Source organism: Apodemus sylvaticus, chromosome X, assembly GCF_947179515.1.
Source record: "Apodemus sylvaticus chromosome X, mApoSyl1.1, whole genome shotgun sequence".
Classification (NCBI taxonomy): Eukaryota; Metazoa; Chordata; class Mammalia; order Rodentia; family Muridae; genus Apodemus; species Apodemus sylvaticus.
Genome location: NC_067495.1, coordinates 60180200 through 60198375, shown reverse-complemented (window position 1 = coordinate 60198375; position 18176 = coordinate 60180200).

The window sequence follows — 18176 nt, the reverse complement described above, 5'->3', positions numbered from 1 at the left end:
CAAAACCAATCAACAAAGATACACTACAGAGCCTCCCACCTGAGGCATATACAGATACCCAGAGGACTTGTTTCCCAGAGTAAACAGAGGAGGTGAAATAGAAGGCCACCTCTAGAGTCTTAGCCACAGCTTAGCTTGAGTCTGGAAGGCCTCATCATATCCCACCCAGAGCCGCTCTATCTTCATGGCTGGCTGCTTTTGTAGGTCTAACCCTCTTCCAATGGCAGGTGATACTTATAGGCCCCCTGAAGGAAGCTAACCATAAGCTACGGGAGGCTCTTGTCCATGGTCAGTGTTAGCTATGTAGCCTGTGCCCCACACCCTCGGGGATTTTCGGGTTGTGGAAGAAGAATCCAGAGGAGAAGCAGAGAGAATGGTGGGATGCCTAACTCAGGAGCCCCGTCCTCAGGTGAATAGTTCCCCTTGCCAGCACTTACTTTCACCTTCTAGGCTGTTCTATAGATGTAGAGATAGGGGAACTTCCCTGAGTCTGGTGCCCAAAGGAATAGCCATGCGAAGGTTTCCACCCTGCATGTTAACATCCAACACCACATGCTTCTGTTTCACTTGGTTGGCTCTGAGGACCAAAGGGGAAATGGCCAGATGCACGGGACTCTGAGAACTGTCCCCTTACCTGGGACCAAGAATGCAGGCAGCCACAGCTCGCCTGAGGGTTGAGGAGGGGAGGATGAGTGGGGGAAGGTGCAGGAGCAGTAGATGGATTGGAATGGGTTCAGAGGCAGGCAATGAAAATGATTAAGGGAAGAGAGGGATTAATTTATAAAACGAGATTAGAAGAGCCAAGCTGCCGCGCCTGGCTAAGGGACAGCTCGCAGGCAGTGGGCGTCAGCTAGGAGGGGTAAGGGAGCTCAGTGACTCAGCGGGGGGCCCCACTGGTCTCAACTGCCTATCAGGGTGACCTTAAAGGTCCCTGAGGACCCAGCAACCACATTAACCAGTGCAGCCCCAGAATCCCCTTACAGCCCCCCTCCCCCATGATGTAGAGATGGGAAGAGCCTTTGGAGCAGCCCGCAGAAACTCATAAAGATGCTTCAGTAGCTAAGCGCAGGGGAGGTTTCTCCTCCACTGGGGTGGGGGAGGGTGCAGAAAGAAGCTCAGAAAGCACAGTGACCTGGTCTGGGTCACATGAGGAATGGTGGAAACAAGACCCTAACTCAGGGTTTAGCCCAAGCCCTGACAGCCCGTGCTCATCCCATTGCTTTTCTTCCTCAGCACAGACTGAGAGGCCTGTCAAAATATCTCTCTGGCTATTTCTTTTGCATTCACATTGGCACACTCTGAAGATGCTCTTTTTTATTTCTAAGCACACTTCTTCCGGCTGGCTGTCTTTCCACTTCTTCCGGCTGGCTGTCTTTCCACCCCTGTTGTCCGTCAGGAAGAGGAGAGGGGATGGAGGGGGAAGTAAGAGCATCCCTCCCCAGCACTCACTGTACCAGGAACCTGCTAGCCAGCTCTGCCCTTCTCAAGAGGTCAAAGGAATCTGATGCCATTGAAACCGAATGATGATTTACAATTTAGATCCTATTCTCCAATTTTATAGACAAGAAACCGAGGCTCCGTGGAGGGCTTGATTAGACCAAGATCTGACAAGTGAATGATAAAGCTGAAATTCCAGGTCAAATGGGCACCCCCGCGCCATGAAGATAGAAATCCAGTCACTTCATGAATGTGTTCAGGGATTTAGTCAGCAGTTAGTGGAGAAGACTCCTTACGAGTGCTCAGAGCTAGGGTTTGGGGATGGATTCAATACCCACAGGTTCCTGGAAATTATGACAGGGCCCACCTTGATGACTAACCCTCAGAACCTTAGGTACATCATCTCTAGGTCACATCTTACTGCTCACTGCCCCCCCCCCACCCCACCAATGGTCAAGAACCTGTGACTGAGTCCAGGAGGACCCGAGCGTACTCCGGAGCAGGGAGCTGGTTTGTTGTGATGACTATCCAGAGTCCAGTCTCGGAGGTGCTGTCCAGATAAGCTGCCAGGCTAGCAGGCTGTTTGGAGAACAGTGCAGGGTAAGGCCAGGGAGGAGAGGTGAGAATGGGGGAGGGCAGGACGGGTGCTTTTCTTTCTTTCTTTTTTTCCTCAGGCAGAAATGAGCTCATGTTTTGTCTAATCTGAATTCTGTCAAGCAAGCGAAAAGGAGAGAGACAGAGACAGTAACACACAAGAGAGATAGAGCAAAAACGACAGAGAGAGAGAGAGAGAGAGAGAGAGAGAGAGAGAGAGAGAGTGCTACAGAGTTAATAAAAAATCTGCCAAGCACATGTTCTTTCCAGTACAGAGACAAACCAAAAGAGAGAGGGGAGGGAACAGGAGAGACCAGACCAGACCAGACCAGACGGGGATGTGTTCTCAGCTCTCCAGCTTCCTCTTCCCTTCAACCAGAGCAAATCCTGCCCACGTACCCTCAGCTGGCCAGCTCCTCACTCCCAGCCTGGGCTGTGGGAGGCTTAAGTCTTTTCAACTGAGATTAGGGAGTAGGAATTAGGGTGCAGAACAGAGGCCTGGTCTGCTGACCTTTGGCCCTGGTAGACAGAACGAACAGACTACTTTGTGCTCAGTAGATTTGGGGAGGGGGATCATTGTACCGCTCCGCCCCCCATCTAAAACCCAAGCAGAGCTCTCTAGAATCAAGACCCCAGGAAGTAAGCCATGACACCAAGAGGTGCAGTGGACAAACCTGATGAAAACCTGACTTCCACAGGGCCATTTTCCCCTGGAAGAACTTGAAGGTTTGGGAAAGGTGTGCCCCCCCATCTGCAGCCTTTCCTCCTCAGCTCTTCCCAGAAGCCTCCTTTATCCTGCCTCCCCCCCCCCCATGTCTTAAAAGGGCTGGCTGTGCAGTACTGGAATGTGGAGCTATTCCTAGGGGGAGACAGGGAAGCGAGGGGAGCTGAATTGCCCAAGCTGAGCAAGACGTTTAGCTACTCGAGCAATAATAGGGCTTTCATGGAGATGGCCAACCTTGGGTTCCAAAGCTATTTTCCACCCACAACCCTCCTTCCTCCCGCCCTGAGTTGCCCAGCTGAGAATCCTCTTTTGTTGGGCTGAGCCCTGGGGGGAGAGGGGCTGGGCTTTGTGGAAGGGGCCCCCAGGCCAGGCTGACTGGGCTCCCTGTTGTCTGGGTGGAGCACATCTGGGCAGTGAAGGGGAGCTGGGGCCTTGGGCCAAGGCTGGGGCCAAGAGAGCTGGCCCTTCGTTCCCAGTTACCCCAGGGTATAGGCCCTGCCTCTGCTCCTGGGTTCAAGTTGTATTTGTGGGCTAGTACTTTCCATGTGCCTCAATGGAAGGATCCTTGGGAGGACACAAGAACAAACTCTAGCCAATGACTCATATTCCAGAGCTACCTTTCCACAAAGCAGACACAGAAGAAGGCATGGGGAGGATCGGAGACCCTGGCTCTGAAGATCCAGTCTGGGTGGGGGGAGCACAAAGGTTGTGTAGAAGGATGGAAGCCAGTCGGGTGAGGGTGAGGCTGGAGTTGAGGCTTGGCCTGGCCAGGCAGGGTAATGAGATCCAGCTGGAAGAGAGGAGGAGGAGGGAAAGGAGGAGGGAGAGGAGTGAGAGAAGGAGGGGGAGGAGGAGGTTCCTTTATCTCTCGCTCCATGTTCTCAGGGCCCACGTTTTTTAATTTGTGTTGGATAAACAATATGGGATTGTGTACGCAAAGAAGCTCTAATTATCCCCCGAGGTTGTGTTTCCTTAGAGGAAATGAACTGGGCATGGCATTCGCGGTGGATCGCAGAAACGCACCAGCCCAATAGCTTCCAGATTGCTGCTCAGGCGTGCCATGCTGGGAGCCCCCTCCAGCAGGGCTGTGCTCTCCACACACCCAGCTGTGTCTGGAGCTCAGCTTGTACCCTGCCTGACCTGGCCCTGGTAGGGCAGAGGAAGGCCCGCTTGTCCCCAAGCCCCATTTCCTCCCTGTGCACTGAGTGCGAATACCTCCCCCACACCAAATCAGCCTCATCTTTATCTTTCCCCTGGAGACAGCTAAAGGACTCTGCAACGAGGGTTGGAGATGGAAGTAGCCCTTTCCACCACTGCCCCCAACCATAGTCTCCAATGAATTGTGGCCATGCAGCAGTTTTAAAGTGGGGGTGCTCAGGGGTTCTACTCCTAACCAGTGTCCTCTCCTAGAGTATTTTTCTCATGGAAGCTATCTCTAGGGTGGAGAAACACATAGTTGAGGTCTGGTAACCCCAACTTCCAGGGAGCAGGTACCCCAAGCATCTGTAGTACACTGAGACTCAGGCTTCCCTGAGGGCCTACCTCATCACCATCCCAAACTCTTTACCTGCCAGAGATGTATGGGGAAGCTGAAGTCCAGAGAGGCAAGAGGGCTTGCCCCAAGGTCACATACATGTGGCAGGATTGGAAGAGACCAAGTGGTTGGTTGAGTGAGACTTGTGAAAGAAGGATATGTATGGGTGAGGTGGCAAACCAAAGTGTCAGCCCATAGATGAGGGAAAAAAAGCCACTGCTTAATCTACTCATATATGTTCCCCTCGTCTTAACGCGCAGGGAGTCAAGGCCTTCTCAGACTATGATATGGCAACAGTGTCAAGAATGGACTCACTTGTTATGTGTCCAGCCAAGAAACCGGGCAACTAGGCACTGGGGTTTGGGGAACCTTTCAAAGGTGAACTCTGAGTCCTAGTAGAACTTAGAGTTTTCATCGGGGGCTATTCAAAAAATACATTATGGCAAATAGGTCCCAGGAAACTTCCCCGAGGCAGCTACAGAGACCAGCAGGCTGGGTGGAACCCAAGACACCCACCCACCCCTACTCAGACTCCTGTAGGGGACAAGAAAGTGGGAAGGCAGAGAGGGGAAGGTGGCTGGCCGCAGGACTGGGACTGCTTGCACTGCAATGGAAGGCTCGCCCTCATGTCTCCCTTTTATCTTTTCATTACATACAAATTAGGAGTGCGATTAACTTTATTAAAAGCAAACAAAGCTGGTCAGAGAATGGGGCCTCCAGACAGAACTGTGGGGGCAAAGAGAAGAGAAGCCTGGAGGAGCAGGGAGGGCTGTGGTTCTGCAGTTAAAAGGGCAGGAGGTGGAGGGTGGGGCGGGGCTTCTCAGCAGGATCCCGTCTCTAGGGATCTCACTACTTTCATGGCCATCTCTAGCCTTCTGAAGTTATGCCAGCTCAGTCCAGCCCCAAGAAAATTCCAGACTTTAAAAGACACAAGGAGGCTGAAGAGACGGGCTCAGCAGTTAAAAGCACTTGTTGTTCTTGCAGAGGACTCAGATTTGATTCTCAATACACACACACACACACACACACACACACGGAGGCTCACCACCATTCATGACTCTAATTTCAAGACACAAAGGATACATATGTGAACAAAACCACCCATATACATAAAGTAAAATGAATATATCTAAAATTTTAAAAATGTAAGTAAAGATACAAGAAACCATAGAACATGGAATCTATCATTGTTTCTCATCTCCAACTATTAATGGAGAAACTGAGGCCCAGAGAGGCAAAGTGGAGAACACTTTACAGGCTACCTGGAAAGTGAGTGTCTTGGGGGTGGTGGTGGTAAGAAGCCGAGCGTCTTGTTTGCAAAAATGCTCTCCTCTTTGCCTCACCTCTCCATAGAGTTGGAAAGGTCTGACCTAACTCCCTCTTGCTCCATGTACACCCATATTTTTTGTCCCTCAGTCAACTGATGACCCATACCAACCTTTTTTGACCTCCAAAGTGGCTGCATTTTACTCCCTTGACCATTTCTTCATTTGTGACCTTTTGTCATTCTGAGAACTCAGAGCTCAACTGCCATTGCAGGACTTGACTCCAGCCATGGCCACAACATTATGCCATCTTTGGCAGTTGAGTGGCACATTTAAGTTATGAGAAGGCTTTCCTCCTGCAAATCCCAAATGCCAGGCGAGTCAGTCTGCTCAATTCTTTGTCTTTCCTTGATGGCTTTATACAGAGCACATTTATTGAGGACTTATTTTCTGCCCAGTAATGTGCTAAGTTTTGAGGATTCAGTGATGCTAAAGCAGATGTGACCTTTGACTGCATGGGGCGTGTAAATGTGCTTTAGTGTGGCCAATGCATGCCAGCAGCAGCAGAAAGGAGATAAAACCTGGACATGATGATGCACTTCTCTAATCCCAGATGAAGACGGAAGATGGTGGGTTTGAAGTCAGCCTGGGCAACATAGTCAGATCCTATCTCAAAACAAAGCAAAACACCAAAAAAAAAAAAAAAAAAAAAAAAAAAAAAAAAAAAAAACAACAACAACAACAACAACAACCAAGGGCTAAGGATGTAGCTTAGTGGTAGAAGCCTCGTCTAGTGTATACAGACCCTTGGTCCCATTCCCAACACCATAAAAAGAAAAAAAAAAAAGGAAGGGAAAGAAAAAGGGCATGAAAATATTAATATTGGTGATTTGATCATCACACAGTGGGTACATTTGTCAATTACATGGTGCCCCATAAGTTTGGACATCATAGCCAGGTGGTGGTGGCACACACCTTTAATCCTAGAACTAGGGAAAGAGAGGCAGACTGCTCTGAGTTTGAGGCCAGAATGAATTGTCTACACAGTGAGTTCTAGGACAGCCAGGGCTACACAGAGAAACCCTGTCTTGAAAAATCTAAAACCAAACCAAGCCAAACAAACAAAATGGACAACTAAAATAATAAAAAATAAATTCAAATTAGAAATAAAAATAAATTATCGATTAAAGAGCTGAGTTCCCAACACATATATGATTTGACTTTGAATTGTTTCCAGCGAGTGTGAAGCCATTGAGGAGCAGAGATGGCTACAGTTTTCACATTCCTGGGTTCTGTCCCTGTGTCCCAACATCAGCTTGTGACTCCAATGCCTTCTAGCTCCTTCATCTATGCTGTTAGTTACTTCATACTCATCCAAAAACTAACACTAAGGGCTCACTACTATTAAACACAAACAAACAAGTAAACAAACCTTCTTAACTTTATAGATGAAGGGTTTAATAGAGTCAAATTGGCTCCAAGAGGAATGTTTCTAAGAAGACATACAGTTTCTACACTCCTTATGCACCTAGAACCCAGTGGAAACCAGCTACTTAAGTCTTTATAGAAACTGATCAAATATGTTTTGCAACTTCCTTAATGGGAAGGGCTCACTCATTCCAGAAATGAGTGAGCCCTGAACCAGCTATGACCCACCCCCCAAATGGCCTGTGCTATTAGGTCAAACCGTATGCAGTTGCCATTTTTGTAAGCCAACAATGGTCAAATATTGATAGTTTCCTACCATCTAAGGTGAGTGCTCTAGGCCACTCAGTAGAGTAGACCTTTGGAGCACTTCCCCTGGTATTCATGCAGTGTTATTAGTGTGAGTGTCCTCACTGGACAATCCCAGTTCTTGTTGAGCCATTGTAGTAGGTCTCCTGAGGATTCCGGAGGCAACTTACAGGAGTTCATTGTGAAGCTGAAAAATGATACCCAGGTGACATATCACCTCTCATGTGCCAGACTGTCCTAAGCCCTCAAATTAACTCAAATGGTGCTCAGAACTACCCAACAGGGTGGGTGCTATGATCACCTCAATTTGTAAAGGTGGGGAGCTAAGGCAGGGGGATTAAGGAGTTTGCCGGAGGCCCACCACTGATGCGATGCATTGCAATTAAGCTGGAAATTTGAACTCTTAGCTGACTGAGCCACTCTAGCTTGCTCGTGTGCCTGGCTCAGGAGTCTTAGAACAGACTGAAATCTGCCATCTTTTGCCCCTTCCAGTAAGTGTGGAAGAGGTATTTCTTTCTAAGGGAAGAGATGGAAGAAAGCCAAGGATAAGGAGATGTGATGGGAAGGAGGGACTGAGGTTGGAGAAGGCCAGGGATCCTCTAGACCCGAGCTATGAAACTGAAGAAACAGAAATCTTCATTCATGCTCCTTACAAGTTCCCTCCCAAAGATAGTTGTCAGATGTATGGGAAGTAGGATGGAAACCTGGGGACTACGGGCAAGAAATACTGTCATTTCTTAGCTTAGCCTTTGCTATGTTCTCTGGCTTCCATGATCTATGGTATACTCACCTGCAAAGTGGGACTCATGAAGCTGTTACAAGAAGTGGAGCTCAGTGCCTGGCAATTTCCTGGTTTGTGGGCAGTGCTTCTGAGAGCTAGTCTCCTTTCCTGACAGAGCATGTCTGCAGATAGGACCCACGGCTCTCCCCACTCACTGTCCTGCTGCTTTCAACACCCAGGCTAAGAAACCCAGGGCGCAGTGACTGATGGCTGGGAACTATGACTAGCAATAAAGGCAGAGCCACACAGTTTGGTTGAAGTCCCTATTTGATTTTCCTCTTTCCTCTCAGATCTTCCAGTGCCCTCGGTCCTGAGGCCCCGAGGAAGGCTCCTTGTTCCCACCGCTCTTTAAACTTCAAGAAGACTCACATGGAATCAGAGGAGAATCAGTCTGGTTTGCCTCCAGCCCTCCATGGAAAGACAGAATAACGGCAGCATGCTGAGCACAGAGACATGGAGCTGGAAGTCAAGCCTTTTTAGAGGACTAGGTATGAGGATAGTTTGAGGATAGTCTCATATACACAGTGAGTTCAAGGACAGCCTGGACTATAGCACCTACAGAGTCTCTCTCTCTCTCTCTCTCTCTCTCTCTCTCTCTCTCTCTCTCCCTCTCTCTCTCCCTCTCTCTCATCCTCTTTCTCTTTCTCTCTCTGTGTGTTTATCTCTCGATTTCTCTTTCTGTGTGTCTCTCTGTCTTGCTCTCTGTTTCTGTCTCTGTCTCTCTCTGTGATTATCTATTTCTCTCTCTCGGTTTCTCCTTCTGTATGTCTCTGTCTCTGTTTCTCTCTCTGTCTCTGTTTCTGTTTCTGTCTCTCTCTCTCTCTCTCTCTCTCTCTCTATCTATCTCTCTCTCTGTGTGTGTGTGTGTATGTGTGTGTGTGTGTGTGTGATTCTCTCTCTTTTTCTCTGTATGTTTCTCTCTGTTTCTCTGTGTGTTTCTCTTTCTGTGTGTCTTTCTCTCTGTGTGTCTCCTCTGTTTCTCTCAGTCTCTCTGTCTCTCTGTTTCTCTCTCAGTCTCTCTATCTGTCTCTGTCTCTCTGTGTGTCTCTGCCTCTCTCTGTCTCTCTCTGTCTCTGTCTCTCTCTCTCTCTCTCTCTCTCTCTCTCTCTAAAAAAGCAAATTAAGAGACTGCCTCCCAATTATCTGTATCTGATCTTGCCCTACCCATGGTCATAGTACCTGGGCTTGACACTTCTCAATGTGGCTTCTCTCTCAGCCTTGTTTGTCTTTGTGTGTGTGTATGTGTGTGTGTGTGTGTGTGTGTGTGTGTGTGTGTGTGTTTATGATTTAGTGTAAGAGAAACCAATACCAATGGGTCAGGTTGTATTAATGGAGAAATCTAGAATCAAGCAAAGGCCCCTTTTCTTCCCACCTCTATCCCCAGCCTTTTGACCAATGATGGCATCCCATTCACCAGCCATATATAATACTACTCAAGGAACAGGAATCCTGGGAGATTCCTTAGGGATTATCCTGCCTGACCCCCTATCTCTAGGCCCACATAATCATTTTTTTTGTAGAGATATCCTACCCACTTTAGTCCATCCATTTCCATTTGCCTATGTAAGCCTGCTGCCAAGAAGTACTTCCATACCAAACAGGACTTCTCCCTGTTCCCCTCTTCTGGAGCACACAGATGGGCTGTGAGGTTTGGAGTTACAAACCTTCCTGGCACTGCCCCTCCATTTCCTTCTCTGGGAACTATCTGGCGGTATCTAAACTGCTTGGCTTTGTTCTAGCAGCTGACCACACTGTGTCCCTTCTATGAGCCTCAGTTCTCTTCCTGTATAAGAAGGCCAGAGTAGGAACAGCTGGTCCCCAAAGCTCTCTCTAGCTGCGTGGGTTTTTTTTTTTTCCCAAGAGGAAGGAAAGTTGTATACCTCTGTCTCTGTGGGGATCTTGAGCAGTCCTTACCATTAAAGGGGGAGAGGCTCCCCAGATCATTCAGATGGGCTGGGATGGGGAGGGCAAGGGCAGGGGCAGGGGCAGGGGCAGAGGAGGGCCTGGAGCAGGCAGGTCTGAGAAAAGATGAAAGGTAAAAGCATAGCCGGGATGAGGCGGGAAGAATAGAGGAGGTGGGAGGGAGGGAGCAGGAGGCAGGGAAGGGAAAAAAATAAACACATAATCAGGGTTATTGAGTTTCCTGTGCAGCTGGACTCATCTTTTGCTCTTCATAAACTCAGCTGAGGCTTCGCCACCCACTCTGGACAGGTGGCTGCTGTTCCCATGGCAGCCTGCTCGAGACCTGAACAAGGTGGTGGTGGTGGTGGTGGTGAGCACCAGCTTAGGTGCCAGGCCTACCAACCATAAAAGACTGAGTTCATCTGGCCTGGGAGACACCTCTTCCCCCGGATACAACCTTGTTGGGAAGAAAGAATACAGCTATTTGAGTGAGACTGAGGCCACCCACGTGTGGCCTGTTGGACTCTGACCACTCTCTCAGCCTGTTTTCTCATCTGCCAGGGTTGCTGTGATCTCTTGGTACCGTGCAGTCTTAGGTTCACATTGACTGCCAAAGAGACCACCTCTGTGCCTGGCCCAGTGGCTGGTCAAAAGTCGTCATTCCTTGCAATTTCCTGCCTCCCGATTTCCCCCACCATTCAAGATGACCCAGACCATGTAGCCTCCCCACCCTCATCCACCAGGTCTCTTATCATCAGAAGGAGGGAAAGAGAGTGGAGAGGCTGGTCTTGGCTCAAGGGGACCATGGTTGTAGGGCTGTGTGCAGAGGGACCTCTTCCTTTGTCCTCAGTCCTCCTTCCCAAAGTGCCTTCTCTCAACCAGCAAGTCTTGGAGAAATGAATAAGCAGAGGCCAGACACATGCTCCCCAGATCATCACCACTGGTCCTGTGAGGACACAGGAACCAAACTCTTAAATGTAACATCCAGTCTTACAGATTCCCTCAACAGGTCTTATGTGGCAAAGGGGGTATCATGATGTATTGTTCTTGGAGGACCATTTAGAATGCTTATTAGGTTTTCAGAGAAGTTTCTGGAGGCACAGTTTTTAAGTAACTCATTGCAGATCAAGAAGCACACTAAGTATTATGGCTTTTACTTCAAGAGCTCTGGAGGGGAGGGAGAACCTATGTCCATAGGTCCTCTAGGTAGCTGGTCATGGTGAGGATAGGTGTTGAGGCCTAGCTTTCTGACACATGAACCCCCTTTAGCTATTTTCACCTGCTGCCTCCCATGGGCCAGGGAGAGGGCTTGGTTTGATGCACCGTTTCCTCTCTTGTTCATTTATCTAGTGAGTGTCCAGTTCTCTCCAAAATATAGTTTTGTACTACGAACTGTCATAGGTATGGACATATGAATCCTTTAGCTGAGTGTGGCAGTGCACACCCACACTCCCAGCGCTGCACAAGTGGAGAATTTAAGGCCAGACTGCTGCAAGATACGTAGTAAAGCCCAGTGCTGAGGCAGGAGATAGGGAGTCTGGAAGAGAAGGAACTGTCTTTCTCTTGCATTTTCCCAAATTATTTCGGCTTGGTTTAAGAAAAGGTTATTGGGAGTCAATAATAGTTTGACTGAAAAACTGTCCCCCATAGGCTCATACTCGGAGTGCTTATATCTGTCTGGTGGGGGCTGAAGAACCTTTAGGAAGTGGAACCTGGATGGTAGAAGTAGGTAACTGGCAGTGGGCTATCCAAAGACATAGGCCAGCACCTACTACATTCCTGGCCTGCATCCTTGTAAATAGCCACCACTATGGCTGTGTTCCTACTGTAAATGGCTGACACTCCTCTTTGTCTTTTCAGCTATGACGGACCTTCTGAAAGAATGAACCCAAATAAAACTCCCTTAGTTTTTTTTTGTTTTGTTTCATTTGTTTGTTTGTTTTTAATTTTTAATCTCTTAAATATTTTTTTTTTGCCATAGCAACACAAAGGTAACTAATTCAGAGGATCAGTATGGATGCCTGGTATGCGTGTCTCATTTGGACCAGGCCTTAGCAGCCAGGATCTTTCTACTCAGGAAAGAAAACCTTGAGCTCAGTGCAGTAAGGTGCTCCCTGCCTTTCTGGAAGTACTGGCATTGATGTGGTCCCACCCCGTCTAGAGCACTCTTTGCAGCCTGGGAGTTCTTGAACTTACTAGATGTTTCATAAAGCCACATAAAATAGTGCATACCAGCATGAAACCCGTGGGATCCAATCCCAGCTCTGGTCTTTATGTGACAGAGTTGTGTGGCCTGGGGAAACAGATTGACCTCGTCAAACCGTCAGGCTTCCTATCTGCCAGATGGAAATAACCATGGTGTCCACCAAAGAGTCTACTTTGATGATTAAATGAACCAAGGTCTGAATCATCCTCAAAAGAGTGCACTCAGCAAGCAATGCCATACATATTTAACCCCTGGGTATAAAGATTATGAATGCTGAATGCTTCAAATAGGACCTTGACAATTTAAAAACACTCTCTGGGACCAGGCCCAGCCAGGATTTACATCAGTGTACCCTTTCCTCTTGCTGAGTCTGACCTAGGATTAGCATCACAAACCATATCATTCCATCCTCCCTCCCCCCATTTGTGCTGCCCATCCAGGCTCAGACCTAGTCAAGAAGAGTATTTGCATGCTTTTTCAGAAAGTTTTTTTGGTCCCTTGCCCTAAACGGCCTTTCCATGCCTAGGCCCATCCAAGCAATCTCACACCACCCTTCAGCCCCTATGTCACATCACTTACCATTGGATTATAAGCATATATATTCATATATAATCAGTTTCTCCAATAAATAATCAACACTGAGAATCTGAACTGACCTGCTCACTCTTCCTACCTGACCTGAAATCAGCCAAGTTAGAGCTATAGCAAAGACCTAAACATCAATTCAACATAGGCAGTCTAGAATCTCAGAAACCATACACAGCCAGCTAAATAAATCCACAGGCTCAGATTCCCATCACAAAAAATATGAAAGACCAAGACAATATGTCCCAGACAAAGACTGCCAGTCCTATAGAAATATTCTTCAGTGGGAATTACCTAGATGAACCTCGAGACACAGAATTGAAAACAACAATTATGAACACAATAGAAGAATTCAAGGAATTTTAAAAAGGACACAAGCAGACACCTGAATACACTTAAAGAGGACAGAAATAAACTTCCTGCTGAAGTGCAAGAAAGCACAACTGGCTGAGTGAAATTATTAAGACAACACAGGATTTAGAAACACAATTCAATAAAGAGACAGAAATATTGAAGAGAGCTCAAACTGAAATGAAGATAGAAATGAAAATTTCAAAGACACTATTAGAAATGCAGGGAAAAGCCTTGCCAGCAAATGGATTAAATAGAAGACAGAATGTCAGGACATGAAGATAAAGTAGAAGAACTGGACCAGTCAATGAAAGAAAATGATATCTTTAAAAATGAAAGGAATATGTAGGCACTTTGGAACATCATGAAAGAACAAATCTAATTAAAGGCATAGAAAAAGAATCCCAAGTCAAGGGCATAGACCAGATCTTCAACAGGATCACAGAAGAAAACTGAGGAAATACTTACCTATACAAGAAGCAATAGACAGGGCCAGAAGAGAAACTCCCCATGTCCTTTTATAGCAAAAACACTAAATATACAGAACAAAGAAAGGGTATTGAAAGTTGCAAGAGAAAAACCACAAATCACATATAAGGGCAAACCCACCAGAATAACAGCTGACTTCTCAATGGAAACTTTAGAAGCCAAAAGAAGTTGCTCCAAGTTCTAAAAGACCACAGATACCAACCCAGACTGCTGCACAGTAAAAGTATCTAGCATAAAGTAGAATGAAAAAAAAAAAAAAACTTTCCATGATTCAAACAGGCTAAAACAATTTCACCTACCAAATCAGCCCTGTAAAGAATACTGGAAGTAATGTTTTGGACTGATGAGATTAATAAATACATACAAGAGCTACAGAAAGAAAACAAATGGAGCTATGATAACCAAAACTGAAATAGGAATAAGAACACAAACTGCAAGAACACAACAACACGGCAGCAAACAGCATAGAGTTTAAATATTAATGGTTTCAACTCTCCCATAAAAGACACAGGTTAGTTGGCTGAATTATGAGAGAAGATACATCTTTTTGCTATTTATTAGAGACACAACTTACCTTCAAGAGCAGGTACTACATTAGAGTGTAAAGTTAGTCCTATTCTGTCAAGGACTTTTAGCATGAAGGCATGGTGAATTTTGTCAAAGGCCTTTTCTGTACCTATTGAGATGATCATGTGATTTTATCTTTCTCTTTACTTACATGATTTATGACATTATTGGTTTCTATATATTGAGCCAATCCTGCATCTGTGGGAAAAATATTTGAAGCAAATGGAACCAGGAGATAATCAGGTGTTGTTATCTTAATAACTATTAGAGTAGATTTCAAACTAAAATCAATTAGAAGAGACAAAGAAGAACATTTCATTTTGATCAAGGGAACAATTAGCCAGAAAGACATTACAATCTTAAATACATATACACCAAACTTTAGTACACCCAATTCTATGTCACAGATTGATCTCAGTTTAGCAAAAGTAAGGGATTTCAGTACTCAACTTTCTCCAATGGACTGGACATTCAGATTAAAAAATAAACCAAGAAACATTGGAATTAATTGATCTTATTCATCAAAGAGACCTAACAAATCTCTATTAAATATTCAATTCAAACACCAAAGAAGACACATTCTATTTAGCAGTCCATGGAATGGTCTCTAAAATATTGGAACATAAAACAAATATTAAAAGATAGAAAAACTGAAAATATCAGTGACCACAATGCAATAAAGTTCCAAATCAAGAACAAAAGAACTTCTATAAGTTATACACACTCATTGAAATTAAACAACACACTATTGAACGATGAATGGGTCAAAGAAGAAATCAAGAAAGAAAGAAATCATGGAAATAAATGAAGATACAACACAGCAAAGGCTCCAGGATGCAGTAAAACCATCCCTAAAAGGAAAGTTTGTAGCTCCAAGTTGCTACACTTTAAAAAAATCAGAAAGAGCATGAATAAGTAGATTAATGATGCACTTCAAGAATTTGGAAAAACCAGGACAACTAAATCCTGTAGATTGAAGCAAGCAATAAAAGCCAGGTAGAAATTAATGAAATGGAAACAAGCAAATGAAAACAAACAAAACCCCAACAATGCCTCCAAGGACCAGTATTAAAAGAGAGAGAGAGAGAGAGAGAGAGAGAGAGAGAGAGAGAGATCCTTAGCTGAATCTACCAAAAGAAAAAAACCTAAGTTAGCAAAATTAGAGATGAGTTAGACAAAAACACTGTAACAGACGACAACAACGACATCCAGAAAATTGTAATACAAACCTGAAAAAAACTGTATATACTCCATTAAACTGGAAAGCTTAACAGAAATGGATGAATTTCTTGACACTAAATTTCTAATTTCAAATTGACTAATTTCTGAATCACCAAAATTAAAATCAGAATATATAAACAACTTAAACAGACATATAACCAATAAGGAGACTAAAATAGTAATTGAATATCTTCCAACTAAAAAAGCCCAGGTCTGTATGTATTCACAGCAAAATTATACCAGACTTTCAAAGAAAACCTACAATCAATACTTCCCAAATCATTTAAAAAGAAAAAAGAACAAAAAGGAACACTTCCAAACTCCCCTACAAAGCCAGTATTATTCAAATACCAAAGCCAGGTAAAGACACAACCACAGCAAGAACTCTAAGCCAATATCCCTGGCAAACACATAAGCAAAAATCATTAATAAAATATGTGCACGTTGAATACAGTCATATATCACAAAGATCATCCACCATGACCAAGTTGGCTCTATTCCACAGATGCATAGTTGGCTCAACATATAGAAAACAGTAATTAATAAATCACATAAGTAAACTTAAATATAAAAATCACATAATCATCTCAATAGATGTAAAAAAAAAAGGCCTTTGACAAAATTCAGAGTGCCTTCATGATAAAAGTCCTTGACAGAATAGGACTGCAGGGAACATACCTCAACATAATAAAGGCTGTATATGAAAAAACCCACAAGTAACATCTTCCTAAATAGAATAAAATTCAAAGCAATCCCATTAAAATCAGGCCTGTGACAAGGCTGTCCACGCTAAGTACTCTCTTTCAATATAGTGTTTGAAGTTCTAGCTAAGGCAATAAGACAAAAGAAGGAAACTAAAGTAATACAGACTGAAAAAGAAGTCAAATTATTTCTACTTACAAATGACATATTTTACATGAGATCATAAATATTCTACTAGAAAACTTTTAGAAACGACCAAAATGTATGCTATGTTACAGAAGAACCATGGTGATAAAGCAACGTAGGAGTGGCACAAAAACAGATATATAGTAGAGCAACGGGACAGAATATTTTAGGTGGCGAAAGCTAATAAAAGAATATATTCAAAATAATTTCATAGATTAACGACAATGTAATATTATGTTTGATGTCAATAAAAAATAGCCTACTCCCCTCCTAAAAAAATAGAAAACCTAAAGATAAGTGCACATAATTAAAGCCATGCATTATTTGATGTAGTCAAAAAAAATATACACTGGAGTAAGGACAACATCTTCAAGAAAAGGTTCTGGAAAAACTGAATCTCCACATGTTTAAAAATGAGATTAGACCCAAACTACTATCACCTTGCACACACACACACACACACACACACACACAACCAAAGGCTGCCATCTGAAATCTGAAACTCCTAGGAAAGGACTTTGCAAATGAATTGCATTTGTCCAGGAATTAAGACCAACAATCGACAAGTGAGACCTCACACAACTAAATAGCTCTGTGCACCAAAGGAAACAATTAACTGAGTGAAGAAGAAGCTCAAATAGAGGGAGGGAATCTTTACCAGTTATGCATCTCACATATGACTAATATCTAGACTATATAAAGAAATCGGAAAATAGAGTCCAAAAAACACATGATCCAATTTAAAAGTCGGCTATGGATCTGAATAGAGAGTTCTGAGGAAAAAAACAATAGAAATAGCTAAGGAATATTTCACAAAAGTGTTCAACATCCTTAGCAATTAGGGAATGCAAATTAAAACAACTTTGAGATATTCCAATTAGAATGGCTAAGGTCCAGAGACTAATTGACAACAGTGTTGGAGTGGATATGGGCAAAGAAGTACTCACCCTTATCTGCTGCCGGTGATTGTGAACTGGTGCAGCCACTATAAAAATCAGTGTGGAGAATCCTGAAAACATCGAAAATAGATCTGCTGTAGTACCTTGCATCACTGCTTGGCATATACTCAAAGGACTTGACATCCTAGTCCATGGATGGATACTTGCACAACTGTGCTCATTGCTGTTCTAATCATAATAGTTAGGAAACAGAAGCAGCCTAGATGTTCTTAGTGATGAATAGATAGTGAAAATGTGGGAAGTTTACACCATGGAATTCTATTCAGCTATAAAGAAAATTTAAATCATAAAATTTGCAGGTAAATGGCTAGACCTGGAAAATGCTAGGTGGAGTGAAGTACTCCACACCCAGAAAGACACATATACATTCTCTTACTTGTGGATCTAGATCCAGTCTTTAGGTTTTAGTGTACTCTAGATTAATCATAGAAGCCAGAAAAGTAAAGAGGGACCATGAGTTGGGGAAGAAGGAGTTCTCCAAAGAGAGGTAGCAAGACATAGGTAACATGAAGAAAGAAAATGTAAAAGGGTTGCTTAACTGGGGGAGAGATGATAACACAGAGGGAGGGAGGGGGAGGGGGAGGGGAGGGGAGGGGAGGTGGAGGGGGAGGGGAGAGAGAGGGGGGATTGATAAGGATGTTTGAGAAAGCCACGAGGAAATCACACACGCACACAAGTACAAGCACACGCACCCATATATTAATGCAGTTATCTTATATAATGGAATAAAACTTTTCTCAGACACAATAGACTAACAAAAATTTCAGTACTAGTCTCAAGATACTTCCCTTTGAGTTGTTGGTCAGGGGTTCAAGCGACCCCCTCCAACAGTATAAGCTAGTGCCATTGCTCTTGGTTGTCTGCTAGAATACAAAGGTAAGCCCCTGCTCTTGAAGACAGCAGAGACTTTCATCACAGAACCTGGAGAAATGAAGCTGG